Source organism: Lepus europaeus, chromosome 12 (genome assembly GCF_033115175.1).
Source record: "Lepus europaeus isolate LE1 chromosome 12, mLepTim1.pri, whole genome shotgun sequence".
NCBI lineage: Eukaryota > Metazoa > Chordata > Mammalia > Lagomorpha > Leporidae > Lepus > Lepus europaeus.
The window spans coordinates 72,178,039-72,192,416 of NC_084838.1; positions in this window are offsets into that span (position 1 = coordinate 72,178,039).

A 14,378-nucleotide genomic window follows, 5' to 3' on the forward strand; every position below is an offset into this window, starting at 1 on the left:
GTGGTGAGAACATGTGAAATTTAGTCTCAGCCATTTTGCAATGTGAAACAGACAGTAATTAACTGTATTCACCACACTGTGCAATAGATTGCAAAAACATTCTCCCTTCTTTCTGCACTTTTGTTCCCTGAAATCATCATCTCCCCATTCATTCCACTGCCCAGCCCTGGTAACCACCAGTCTACTCTCTGCTTCACTGAGTTACTGTTTTAGATTCCGTGTATTAGTGAGACTGAGCAGTATCAGCCTTTCTCCATGTGGTTTATTTCAGTTAGCCTAAAGATCTTCAGTTCCATCTATGTTGTCACAAGTGACAGAATTTCCTTCTTTTCAAAAATACCACATTCTTTATCTATTCATCAGTCAACGGACCTCCACATGTAACAGAATAAAATTGGAGCCTTATCTCACATCTTAAAAAAACCAAATGGTTTAAAGACTTCCCCAGGAAACCAGAAACTGTAAAATCACTAATGAAAATATTGGGAGGAAACTACAGGACATCGAGCTCAGATTGGATCACCCAAGCTCAGGCAGTGTACGCAAGAATTGACGAATAGGTGTACATACAACTGCAAAGCTTCTGCAAATCCATGAAACAAGAGGGTGAAGGGACAACCTATTGACTGGGTGAAAATATTTGCACGCCATGTAGCTGATCCTCCAAAATCTATGAAGAATAGAAACAACTCATAGCAGGGAAGCAAACACCCAATCAACACTGGGCACGAGACCTCAGTAAACGGTTCTCAAATCAAGATGTATAAGTGACCAAGAATATGTGGAAAAAAATGCTCAGCATTGCCAAATTGATAGGAAAATGCAAGTTTAAACCACAGTGAGATACCACTTCATACCTGTTAAAATGGCCTGTATCAGAAAACAGAAGACAAGTGTTGACAAGGGTGTGGGTATGTAAATTAGCACAGCCCATGGGAAACTGTTTGAAGTTTCTTCAAATACCTGAAAATAGCAATGAAGCAATCCTACTTCTGAGAATTCACCCCCAAAATTTAAAATGGGTTTGTTGAAGAGACTTGCACACTTCCATGTTCATTGCAACACTATTCACAATAACCAAGCTATAGAATCAACCTCAGTGTCTGCTACAATTGAGAGAGAGTTTGTCTCCCAGCCATTCATGTCTTGGAATATGTTCTCCAGTGTGGAGATGTTGAAGCAGTGGGAATTTTTTTTTAAGATTTTATTTTTTTATTTGAGAGGCAAAGTTACAGACATAGAGAGGGAGAGATGGAGAGAAAGGTCTTCCATCTGCTGATTCACTCCCCAAATGGCCACAGTGGCCAGAGCTGGGCCCATCTGAAGCCAGGAGCTTTTTCCAGGTCTCCCATGTAGGTGCAGAGACCTAAGAACTTGGGCCATTTTCCGAGAAACAGTGGAAACTTTTAGAGGTGGGGCTTAATGAGGAGTGGTTAGGTCTGTAAGAGATTGATGCTTTTTTTCCTAAGCAGTATCATCTTGCCCTCCAGAGTGGGTTGTTAACAAAATCTGGCACCCCACCCCTCCCCCCACGAATCGCTATTGCTTCCTCATTCACACTTGTGCTCCTTTCACGTTGGCCAGTTTCCTTTCTGCTTCTCCGCTATGATGTGATGGGACGGAAGCTAGGGGCCAGCACCGGGCTGTGTGGACTTTCCAGCCGTCACAGTTGTAAGCCAACTAGATTTCTATCTTGTATACATCACCCAGCACCAGGTATTGTGTTACAGCAAAACAAATGGACTAAGAGAGTGTCCAACTATAGGAACCTTCTTTTCTTTTCCCCAGAAAGAGAAGGGAAGAATGATCTCCATTAAGATGTTTTTAGCAACTGCTTTGTTCCCAGATGAAACTAACGGCTCCCCACAAACTGGAAAAGTCTTTGACCCAACGTCAGTGGCGGCATGGTCACATCACCTAGTCTGTGGCTGGAACCTGTGACCCAAAGGTTCTCAACCTTGGTACTACAGATACTCCAAATCCGACAGTTCTTCGTACATGGGGCTGTTGTGCTCACCACAGGGTTTAGCTGCATCGCTGACCTCCAGCCAATAGATACCAGTAGCACCCTCCCTGCCTGTGATGGTTCATTCCGTCTGTCAGCTTGGCGGTCACAGTGCTTGGATTCCTGGTCAAATATTAGCATTCATGTTTCTGTGAGGCTGTTTTTGAATGAGGTTGATATTTAAAGGAGTGGGCTTTCAGTAAAGCAGAGTCCCCTACATAATGCAGCTGGGCCTTGTCCAATCAGTTGGAGGCCTGAATAAAGAAAAATGAATTTCCCCAATGCAAGGGGGAGTTCTACCAGCCTATGCAGTTGAACTACAACATCAGCTCTTCCCTAGGTCTCCAACCTGATGACCTTCAGATGTAAGCCACAGATTTGGGGGCTAGCCAGCCTCAGTAGCCATGAGTCAATTCCATAAAATAAATCTCTCTTTATACTCCTCTGCACTCATATCCTATTGGCTCTGTTTCTTTGGAATCTGTTCCTACCCCAGTAGGAACAATCAAAAATATCTCCAGGCTCTGCCAGATGATCCTGAGAAACAAAGTGTCCTCAGGTGAGAACCACTGCTGTGGTCAGGCAAGATTGGCATTCTCTCAGGGCAGAGTTCCTAATGAGGCAAACCTAGCTAGAATCGTCCAGAACCTAATGAGAGCTAAAATACCTTCTGCAAGGTGTTCTCCATCTGTAATTCAGCTGAAATTGATCCTAATACTTAGACCTGACAACAGGGGTCTTAACGAATCTGCTGAGCATCTTAAGTCAAAATGACTCAGTCCCAGCTCTGGGCCATGAAACTGTCTCATCTAGAAAAGCTAGCATAGAAGAGGTAACTTCAACCATGTAATGAAGAAAATGAATTAAAAGATAAGTTTACTGGGGCCGGTGCTGTGGCATAGAAGGAAAAGCCAGCAGCTGCTCCACTTCCAATCCAGGTACCTGCTAATGTGCCTGGGAAAGCATTGGAGGATATCCCAGTCCTTGCACCCTTGCACCCACGTGAGAGACCCAGAAGAGATTTCAGACTCCTGGCTTTGGATCAGCCCAGCTCTGGCAGTTGCAGCCATTTGGGGAGTGAACCAGCAGATGGAAGATTCCTTCTCTTCCTCTCTCACTCTCGCTCTCTATCTGCCTCTCTGTAACTCTGCCTTTCAAATAAATAAATAAATCTTAAAAAAAAGATAAGTTTATTTTGGGGCAAAAAATTATCCACACATAGTTTTCTCGTAATGTGTGCTCCATTGACTATTTCAAGGCTGCATTGTATGCCCAATTTTTTAAGGATTTATTTATTTATTTTTAAAAGATTTATTTATTTACTTGAAAGGTAGAGTTACAGAGGCAGAGAGAGAGAGAAAGAGGCCTTCCATCTGCTCGTTCACTCCTTAGATGACCACAACAGCCAGAACTGCACTGATCTGAAGCCAGGAGCTTCTTCCAGATCTCCCATGAGGTTGCAGGGGCCTAAGGACTTGGGCCATTTTCTTCTGCTTTCCCAGTCCATAGCAGACAGGGGGCCGGTGCAGGGGAGTAGCGAGTTAAGCTGCCGCCTGCAGCACCAGCATCCCATATGGGCGCAGGTTCGAGGCCTGGCTGCTCCTCTTCCAATGCAGCTCTCCTTTATGGTCTGGGAAAGCTGTAGAAAATGGCCCAGATCCTTGGGCCCCTGCACCCGCATGGGAGACCTGAAAGAAGCTACTGGCTCCTGGCTTCAGATTGGCGCAGCTCAGGTTGTTGTCATCTGGGGAGTGAACCAGCGGATGGAAGACCTCTCTCTCTCTCTGCCTCTCCTTCTCTCTCTGTGTAACTCTGACTTTCAAATAAATAAATCTTAAAAAAAAAAAAGTGGAGCAGTCGGGACTTGAACCAGCACCCATATAGGATGCTGGTTCTGCAGGTGGCGGCTTTACCAGCTATGCCACAGCACCAGCCCGATATATTTATTTATTTGAAAGGCTGAGACAGAGAGCACTCTTCCATGTACTGGCTCACTCCCCAAATGACTGCAAGGGCCAGGGCTAAGCCAGGCCGAAGCCAGGAGCCAGGAGTGTCTTTTGGGTCTCCCACGTGGGTGCAGGGGTCCAAGGACTTGGGCCATCCTCTGTGATTTTTCCCATTCACATTATCAGGGAACTGCATCAGAAGTGGAGAAGCTGGGAATGGAACCGGTGCCCATATGGGATGCCAGCGCTGCAGATGGCAGCTTAACCAACTGCACCAGAACGCCAGCCTTCTGGATGCCCAAATTTTACTTCAAAGAAAAAGGAAGGCAAATCACCTTTGAGTCTGGTCCTTACAAACCCTCTCATCTATAGAACTTGCTCCCTCAACTGCTATGTGTTGAAAAATAAAATAGTAAGCAAAGTGTGCTATAAATGAGTTCCACAGGGGCAGATTTTGGATGCTACTGGAGGGCACCTAAAAGAATCAGTTTTTTAAGAAAAAGAGGCAAAGAATCATGATTTCTGAGTTGTAAATTTAATGTTGTATATCCTTTCTGAAAACAGCAGTTGATGATTCAAAAACTGACTCTATTGGCCGGCACCGTGGCTTAACAGGCTAATCCTCCGCCTTGCGGCGCCGGCACACCGGGTTCTAGTCCCAGTTGGGGCGCCGGATTCTGTCCCGGTTGCCCCTCTTCCAGGCCAGCTCTCTGCTGTGCCCCAGCAGTGCAGTGGAGGATGGCCCAAGTGCTTGGGCCCTGCACCCGCATGGGAGACCAGGAGAAGCACCTGGCTCCTGGCTTCGGATCAGCGCGATGCACCGGCTGCAGCAGCCATTGGAGAGTGAACCAACGGCAAAAAGGAAGACCTTTCTCTCTGTCTCTCTCTCTCACTATCCACTCTGCTATTGATAACAAAAATGCTTCAGTCAAAAAAGAATTCAAGGCCGGCGCCATGGCTTAACAGGCTAATTCTCCGCCTTGCGGCGCCAGCACACCGGGTTCTAGTCCCGGTTGGGGCACTGGATTCTATCCCAGTTGCCCCTCTTCCAGGCCAGCTCTCTGCTATGGCCCAGGAAGGCAGTGGAGGATGGCCCAAGTGCATGGGAGACCAGGAGAAGCACCTGGCTCTTGGCTTCGGATCAGCGTGATGCAGCGGCCATTGGAGGGTGAACCAACGGCAAAAAGGAAGACTTTTCTCTTTGTCTCTTTCTCACTATCCACTCTGCCTGTCAAAAAAAAAAAAAAAAAAAAAAAAAAAGACTTCTCTCAATCTCTCTGCCTCTCTGTAACTTTAAAAATAAAAAATAAGAATTCAAGCTTATAAATGAAATGTGCAAACAAGAAAAGTATTTCCAAATTTGTATATTATTTTTAAAGTGGTTATGTGTTTTTAAAAAGATTTATTTGTTTATTTGAAACTCAGTGTGTGTGTGTGAGAGAGAGAGAGAGAGAGAGCAAGCGAGAGAGAAATCTTACATCCACTGGTTCACTCCGCAGATGGCCACGGTGGCCAGAGCTGAGACAGGCCAAAGCTGGGAGCAAGGACCTCCATCCTGGTCTCCCACATGGGTGGTAGAGGTCCAAGGCCTTGGGCCATCTTCTGCTGCTTTCCAAGGCACATTACCAGGGAGGTGGATTGGAAGCAGAGCAGCTGGGACTCAAACTGGCTCTCCAGTATGGGATTCCAGAGAGCCAAGCAGCATAGAGAGGGTGCTTAACCTGCTGAACCACAGCACTGTCCCCCTAAGAGTGTACATGCCACTGACTAAATAGTACACATTTATTTAGCCAAGCTAACCCAGAGGCATTAGGAGAGCTGCTCTCATGCGCAGAAGGAGGGACTCTGAGTACTAACGCACTCCAACATTTGGTAAGGCAAAGGGGTCAGATTTGAGAACCCTCTATCCTTCCCCCTCTTCTTCCTCTGCCTGTCCACTCTTAGCATTGTCCCCTACTTTGGGCTCCTTCCTCCCCCCAGGGCTCCTCTTCTTTCCTGTCTTCTTGTTCCCTTTGCTTTGCTCTCTCTACTTCCTTTCTCTCCGTTCTGTTCCAACTCATATCCTTCAAAGATCTCTATCTTTAAGTCCTATATCTGCATTCATGTTCAAGTGGCATCAGATTTGTCGTCATATTTTAATGGAGGAGATTTGGAGGAAGAGAGGAACATATCAGATGTTTTTGGGTCCCTGAGGTCGGTGTAGAGGAGGCAGTCCAAGTGTGGAACCGTCACAGCGACTCACCATGACCTTGACAAAGTATCACTCACAGTCCTTTCACAGGAGCTCACAGTGCTACTTCCTTGCACCTAACTGCAAGCCAAAGAAAGAGGAAAGGCTTCGTCTCAGTTATTCCTTCTGCCACAGCCATGAATTTCCTGCTAGAATCAGCAGTTTGTCTTTCCAAAGCAGATAGATTTGGCTAAGATCCCCCCGACCAGGGCTAGTGGAGCATTTTTTTTAGTTGTGTTTGTGGAAACCCTTCACTTACTCGCATATCACCACGTGTCCCACAGGACTTCAGCTGCCCATCAAATTGAAGAACAGGGCCTTGAATCTAGAGCTTGCTGTGGTTGCCAAGGAAATGCTCATGTTCCAAGCCTGATGCTCCCTCCCCAAAAGTGTATCTCACCTTGTGTTCTCTGCTGGCAGATCTGCTCTGCTCTTCCCACTGCTGTTTCTCTTCCCATCACCATGCCATGCTTGCCTGGTGACACCTGGATGCTTTCCCTCCCAGACAGTTTGAGAACATGGAAACAAAGTTTGACAGTGGTGTTCAGAGGCGGGGGCCTGTGGGAGCTATTAGGACTAGATATGGTTATGGGGAGTGGGGTGGCCATGAATGAACAGTGGTGGCTGTGTTAGGAGAGAGTAGAGCAGGTAGACACACCTGTGCCCCATCTCTTCCCACCGTCCTGAGCCACCTTGGGACTCTGCCAGCGAGAAGGCTAGTGTGAGGGACTGCGAGCTAAATAAATATTTTATTTATAAAATCCCTTGTCTCAAGTGGGTTGTTAGAGTAACAGAAATGGACTGATACAAATCTATTCTGTCCTGCCAAGGAGCAAAGGAGGGAAGAAAGGGGCAGATCCCTCCCATGTTGTCAGTTAGAGCTTTGAGAATGAGACTGAACTGGTGCCTCAATAACTTATTTTCCCATATTTCTATTTTCTGATTTTTAATCTTAGTTCAGTTTTCATAAAAACTCCTTTTTGGAAATATTCGAACAGATGGTTAGGTTGTACTTGTTTTTTAATCTCAGTTACACCCAGGTAATTTTCTTGCTTTACATTATTTCTTTCTTTATTTTTTTGTTTTGCTCCCATGAGAAAAAAACCAGAGTGACTAAAATGAGCAGATGTGGAATAGGGATGTTACACAGCTCTTCCATCAGTGTGTTTATAAGCTTCCCTCCCACCTTTCCCAAGATCCTTCCCTAATGTGTATAACTTATAGGTATTTTAAAAGGCCAATCTCATTAATGTGGCCAAATCTCAGCATCCACGAGGATTTGGCTCCAGGACTCTCCCTACCCCCTGCTTGGGTGCCAAAATGCACAGATGCTCAATTCACTTATATAAAATACCATAGTGTTTGCACATTCCCTACACAATCCTCCCGCATGCTGTAAGTCATCTCTTGATTACTTACATGATGGTACTTCAAAAAGACTTCATGAGAAATGGAATTAGACTTTGGTGCAAAGAAATTGAAATTCATGTGTATTGCGGAAAAAGCTGTGTATGAATTTCAAATTTTTTACATCAAAATAGACTTATCTTTTAATTCTATTTGCTACAAACTTATTGAAGTACCCTCATAAAACCTAATATGATATAAACCCTGTGTAAGTAGTTGTTCTGTGTTATTTAGAAAATAATTATAAGGAAAAGATCTGTACCTGTTAAGTACAGATGTGATTTTTTTAAAGTACTTGTGAGCCGCAGTTGACTGAATCTGTGCATATGGAATCCTAAATAGAGAAGGCTAATGGTACACATTTTCCCTATAGTATTGGTATTTTAAAAAAGTGCAAGTGGGACCAGGCCACCTTTTTTAGAGGTTGACTAAAGTCAATAAAGGGCCAAAATCATCAGTTGCCTTATAAGGTAAGAATCTGTATGATCAACCCTTCTTTATACAACTCTTTAAAATCCATCCATTCATTTCATTCCCTGCATTCAGCCCATTGGTCTAGACCCATGTGACTCTGGGGAGGGGGGGGGGACTTAGGGAACCCAGCTGTTCTTACCTGTAGCAGATCCTGCAGTAGACTGTCCACATCCCTACTGTTGCCTCTATGCTGCACGCTATCCCGCCCCTCACTCCCAGCAGATGGATCTTTGTTGGGGGGGGGGGGTTCTTCAGTGCTCCAAGATACTACTTTAATGTCCATATGATAGAAGGAAAGTACTAGGAACTAGGAGTCCTCACCCTTAGAAGCAGCCCTCACCCAATGACTAGTTGGAGTTCATGTACCCAAACCCCAGCCCCTGCACCCCAAAGGCAGGTACCTCTGAAGCATGCATTTTATGCTTGCTCCCAGAGTTCCCCAAGAAGGTCAATCTCCAGTTACCCACATTGGCAAATGCTGGACAGTGAACGCTCTGGGCTACCTTCCATTCCCCTGTTCTCTGTCTCACTCCTCATTGCCTGTAAGCATTTCCTTAGCTCACCTCCAAAATAAGTTATTTGTACTCGAATCTTTGTTTTAGGGCCAGCTCAATCTAAAACACTTCCTTTTGCATCTATCCCAATTTAGACACAGTCCTGGTATGTTGATCTTGCTTTAAAAGTTGAAAGAAATAATAAAAAAGAAAGCTTAGCAAACATCACTGTCTCTACTTAGAACTCATCAGCAACTTCCAGTGATTTAAGTGCAAATGGTTCTTAGTTTGCAGTCTGAAACCCAGCTTAATCTAGCCTGTTCTCTACCTGCTCTCATCCTGGTTCCTACAAATCTCCTTCACTTTAGAGGTTCCAAGCATATTCCCACTCTCTGTATCTGCTGAACACCCAAGCCCAAGCTCGGTGTATCTAAGGCTACCAAACATCACAACCGTTGACTGTTTTGTGACCTCGCTGAGTGTACAGAGGTACTTCAAAAATTCATGGAAAAAGTGGAGTTAAAAGATAAGGTAATTTTGGTACAAAACACCTTGTGAAATCCATGCATTGTTTTCTCATACTGTGCATATTTCATGAACTTTTTGAAAACCTCTTGTATGCATGGATTTCAATTTTTGTACCAAACTAATGTGTTTTTTTAACTTTAATTTAATAAATATAAATTTCCAACGTACAGCTTATGGATTACAATGGCTTTTTCTCCCCCATAACTTCCCTCCCACCCGCAACCATCCCATCTCCCGCTCCCTCGTCCATTCCATTCACATCAAGATTCATTTTCAATTCTCTTTATATACAGAAGATCAATTTAGTATATATTAAGTAAAGATTTCAACAGTTTGCACCCACATAGAAACATAAAGTGTAAAATACTGTTTGAGTACTAGTTATAGCATTAATTCACATTGGACAACACATTAAGGACAGAGATCCTACATGAGGAGTAAGAGCACAGTGACTCCTGTTGTTGACTTAACAAATCAACACTCTTGTTTATGGTGTCAGTAATCTCTCTAGGCTCTTGTCATGGGTTGCCAAGGCTATGGAAGCCTTTGAGTTCGCCGGCTCCAATCTTATTCAGACAAGGTCATAGTCAAAGTGGAAGTTCTTTCCTCCCTTCAGAGAAAGGTACCTCCTTCTTTGATGGCCCATTCTGGCCCATTCTGGCCCATTCTTTCTGCTGGGCTCTCACTCACAGAGATCTTTCATTTAGGTTTTTTTTTTTTTCCCCAGAGTGTCTTGGCTTTCCATGCCTAAAATACTCTCCTGGGCTTTTCAGCCAGATCCGAATGCCTTAAGGTCTGATTCTGAGGCCAGAGTGCTGTTTAGGACATCTGCCATTCTATGAGTCTACTGTGTATCCCACTTCCCATGTTGGATCATTCTCTCCCTTTTTCATTCTGTCAGTATTAGCAGACACTAGTCTTGTTTATATGATCCCTTTGACTCTTAGACCTATCATTATGATCAATTGTGAACTGAAACTGATCACTTGGACTAGTGAGATGGCATTGGTACATGCCACCTTGATGGGATTGTATTGGAATCACCTGGCACATTTCTAACTCCACTATTTGGGGCAAGTCTGATTGAGCATGTCCCAAATTGTACATCTCCTCCCTCTCTTATTCCCACTCTTATATTTAACAGAGATCACTTTTCAGTTAAATCTAAACACCTAAGAATAATTGTGTGTTAATTAGAGTTCAACCAATAGTATTAAGTAGAACAAAAAATACTAAAAGGGATAAAATATTAAGTTGTACATCAACATTCAGGACAAGTACTGATCAAGTCACCATTTCTCATAGTGTCCCTTTCACTTCAACAGGTTTCCTTTTTGGTGATTGGTTAGTTGTCACCTATCAGACTAATGTTTTTTAAAAGCATTTATTTTCTTTTAAAAATATTTTTAGGGGCCAGAGTTTTGGTGTGTGGGGTAAAGCCACTGCCTGTGATGCCAGCATCCAGTATGGATACCAATTTGTGTTCTGTCTGCTCTACTTCTGATAGAGCTCCCTGCTAATGGCCTGGAGAAGGCAGAAGAAGATTCAAGTGCTTGGGCTCCTATGATCCACGAGAGTGACCCAGATGTAACTCCTGGCTCCTGGCTTCTGGATTTGGCCTGGGCCAGCTCTGGCCATTGTAGTCATCTGTGGAGTGAACCAGGGGATGGATGGAAGGCAGAGTTACAAAGAGAAGAAGAGGGAGAGGGAGAGAAGAAAGGAAATTTTCCTTCTACTGCTACACTCCCCCAGATAACTCCAAGGGCCTAGTGATTGAAGCCAGGAGCCAAGAGCTTCATGCGAGTCTCCCAAGTGGGTGGCAGGAGTCCACCTACTTGGGCCATCTTACACTGCTTTCCTGGGCACATTAGCAGGGAGCTGGATCAGAAGTGAAGCAGCCGGCACACAAACTAGCACCATGTGGGGTGCCTGTGTTGCTGGCAGCAGCTTAACCCCTGGGCCCCAGCACTGGCCCTGTTTTTCATCTACCTGAAAGACAGAGGGAGAACTTTTATCCATTGTTCTACTCGCCAAATGCCCAAAACAGCCAGGGCTGGACCAGACTGAATCCGAGTTCAGTATCTGTGTCTCCCATGTGGGCAGCTGGGACCCAAGCACCTGAAACCTCATCTGCTGCCTCTCAGGATGCATCAACAGAAAGCTGGATAGAAAGTGACGAAGTCAGGATTGGAACTTGCACCCTGATATATTATGCCAGCATCCCAAGCGGTGCCCAACCCACTGTGCCACAATACTCACCTATCTTTTAATTCCCTTTTTCATGAACTCTTTGAAGTACACTTGTCCTATGAGTTGGACGCTTTTCCTCTACTTCTTTGTTTGTTTTAACAGATTTATTTATTCATTTGAAAGAGACAGAGAGAGAGAACCTTCCATCTGCTGGTTTGCTCTCCAGGTGGCCAGGCCAAAGCCAGGAGCCAGGAGATCCATCCGGGTCTTCCACATGGGTGCAGGGACCCAAACACTTGGATCATCTTCTGTGTTTCTTTCCAGACAAATTAGCAGGGAGCTGGCTTGGAAGTGGAGCAGCCGGGACATGAACAGGTGCCTATGTAAAATACCAGTGTCACAGGCAGGGCTTTACCTGCTATGCGCAACGCTGGCCTCATCTTCTACTTCTTTATTCTGAAGCTTACCATACTTCTGTTTTTTCCTGTCCTCACATTCCTCCTATGCTATAAGCCCTTCAAGGGTAGTTAAACAAGCTAACTCCATCTTTAGGACCTCAAAATATTATCTGTAACCCTACAAATACTAACTAAGGAGGCAAGATCCAAACTCCACCATTTATTAGCGATGCCTTTGGGCATGTGTCACTTCTGAGCTTCCGTTTCTTTATTTGTGAAACAGTCATGCCTAATGCACATGATTGTCGTGACGATTGGAGCTAAAAAATAAATACAGAAATATGCTCATTTTAACTTGATGGAATCTTATTTAATGGTGCATAAATAAATCAATATATGTGCAACATTTGGAATAGTGCCTTCTATATTACAAGTATTAAACATATATGCTAAAATTATAGTATATGATGTATGAAAATTAGTCATTATTAAGTGTTTGGTCATCCTTCCTCCTTCTGCTGTTGAGAAAATAAGAGTGATAGATGATAAAATGATAGACAAGACCTGAAGTTCCCTAGAGATGAAGAATGTGGCTATCAGTAAAAACCATTTTGAAATGAAGTTATTACACTGAGTTTCATAGCCAGTTCTTGCATAGCAGAACAACATGGTCAAATCTATCTCATGCTCTTGAATTCTACAGAAGTATATTGTTTTGGTGTAAGTCTATTTTTCTTCCTATTCACGACCCTAAAATGATTCCTAATTTGACTCCAAACCCAAAGTTCTTACAGTGCCTTTTGCTCTCTGCTAACTGTCCCATCTTCGTTTCGGCCTCTTTCCAGTTATTCTTTCTCCTTAGGTGACCCAGCCACACTGGCCTTCTGGCTGTTCTAAAACACCCATCAACCTCCTGCCCTAGGACTTGGATCCAGTTCTTCCCTCCGGCCGTGGAGGTTCCTTGCTCAGATACCTGTTTGGTGAGCTCCCAAAACAGCCATGCCTTCTCTCAGCTCTCTGCTTCTCAAGGAGACCTGCTCTGATCCCTGCAGTTAACACTGTAACTCTCTACCCCGTCTGACTCCTCATCTCTTTGCCCCTCTCTGTTGTTTGTACTGTGGAGCATCTAACGTATTTTATAAGGTGCTCATTTCTGATATGCTTAGCATTTTATGTTTATTCGCTGGGAATCTTTGTTTTATTGACTGACACATCCCAAGTACCTGTGGCAGAGCGGTCACTGACTGGACATTTTTACTGACTTTATTGAACTGAGTTCTTCCTATGTGTCAGGCCGTGGATGCAATGAATATGGTTCCCTACACTTTTCAGGTTTTACTCTTGGCTACTCGTTTAGCAAATGCTCATTGGTAGCCAAATATGTGCCAGGCAATATTCTAGACTCTAGAAACATTAAAAAAAAATCCCTGCTCTCTCAGGGCTGCATTTTATCAAAAAGATACAACATTATAAAAATAAAGCTATGTGAAATTCTCAGCTACCAGATTTAAAATTCTTGATTGTTGTATTGTGGCCCTGTCTTGTGGTTAGGGACCAAGAGCACCCTATTTTAGAGATACTACAGTTCAACAATCAGCTGTTTTAAAATAAACTCTGGATTTTGTAAACTGCCAAAACTGAACTTCTACTTTCAATACTAAGATTTTGATCCAAAGGTTTACATAATTTATTGCCTGGGCATATATATTTTTTTTAGGCCCTTGCTTTCAGCTGCAAAATTCTAGAAAATTTATCAAAGAGGGGCCAGCACTGTGGCCTAGCAGATAAAGCCATCACCTGCAGTGCTGGCATCCCATATGCGCACCAGTTTGAGTCCCGGTTACTCCACTTCCAATCCAGCTCTCTGCTATGGCCTGGGAAAGCAGTAGAAGATGGCCCAAGTCCTTGGGCCCCTGCACCCACAAACGAAACCCAGAAGAAGTTCCTGGTTCCTGGCATCAGTTCAGTGCAGCTCCAGCCGTTGTGGCCAATTGGGGAGTGAACCAGCGGATGGAATATCTCTCTTCTCTCTCTCTGTCTCTACCTCTCTCTGTGTAACTCTGACTTTCAATAAATAAATCTTTAAATATATATATATATATATATATATATATATATAATAACATGTTGGCAGACATTATTTTTGCCAAAAAAGGAATAGAAAGGACAGGGGACAATGACTTCTACAGCCCTGCTGATGGTTATGGTTTTCCTCTTGGTCTTCCCATTGATCTAGCTATGTGACTGCTCTTCCTTTAAGAAAGAATCCACTGTTGCAAGAGGAATGGGTATAGTTGGGCAAAATCTTCCAAGTCCCACACACTCTACATAAACCAAGAACAAAGTGCCCCTGGCCTACTGCAAGCCAACAGCAGGAACTGGCCAGGATAAAAGAGCCGAACCACTTCTCCTGATGGTTAGTCTGTGCCTTGGAGCTCCCTGGCAGCCTGCCCAAAGCTTCCTCAGAGCTTCTACCCAGCTCTTCCTTCACAGCCTTCCTTCCCTGGCCACACTCTGAAGTTCTCCCAGTAAGCATCTCTCTTCTTTCCTTTGTCTTTCACAGGCTCCATATGTAGTGCCCACATTCATCTCTTGTGTTTCAAACCCAGTTTTTGTTTCTGTTTACTGGAAAACTTGGGATAATGCATTTGTTCCCAAGCGTAGTTCCAGACAGCTGGCATTAAGTGGGGTGTTGAGAGGGGGAAT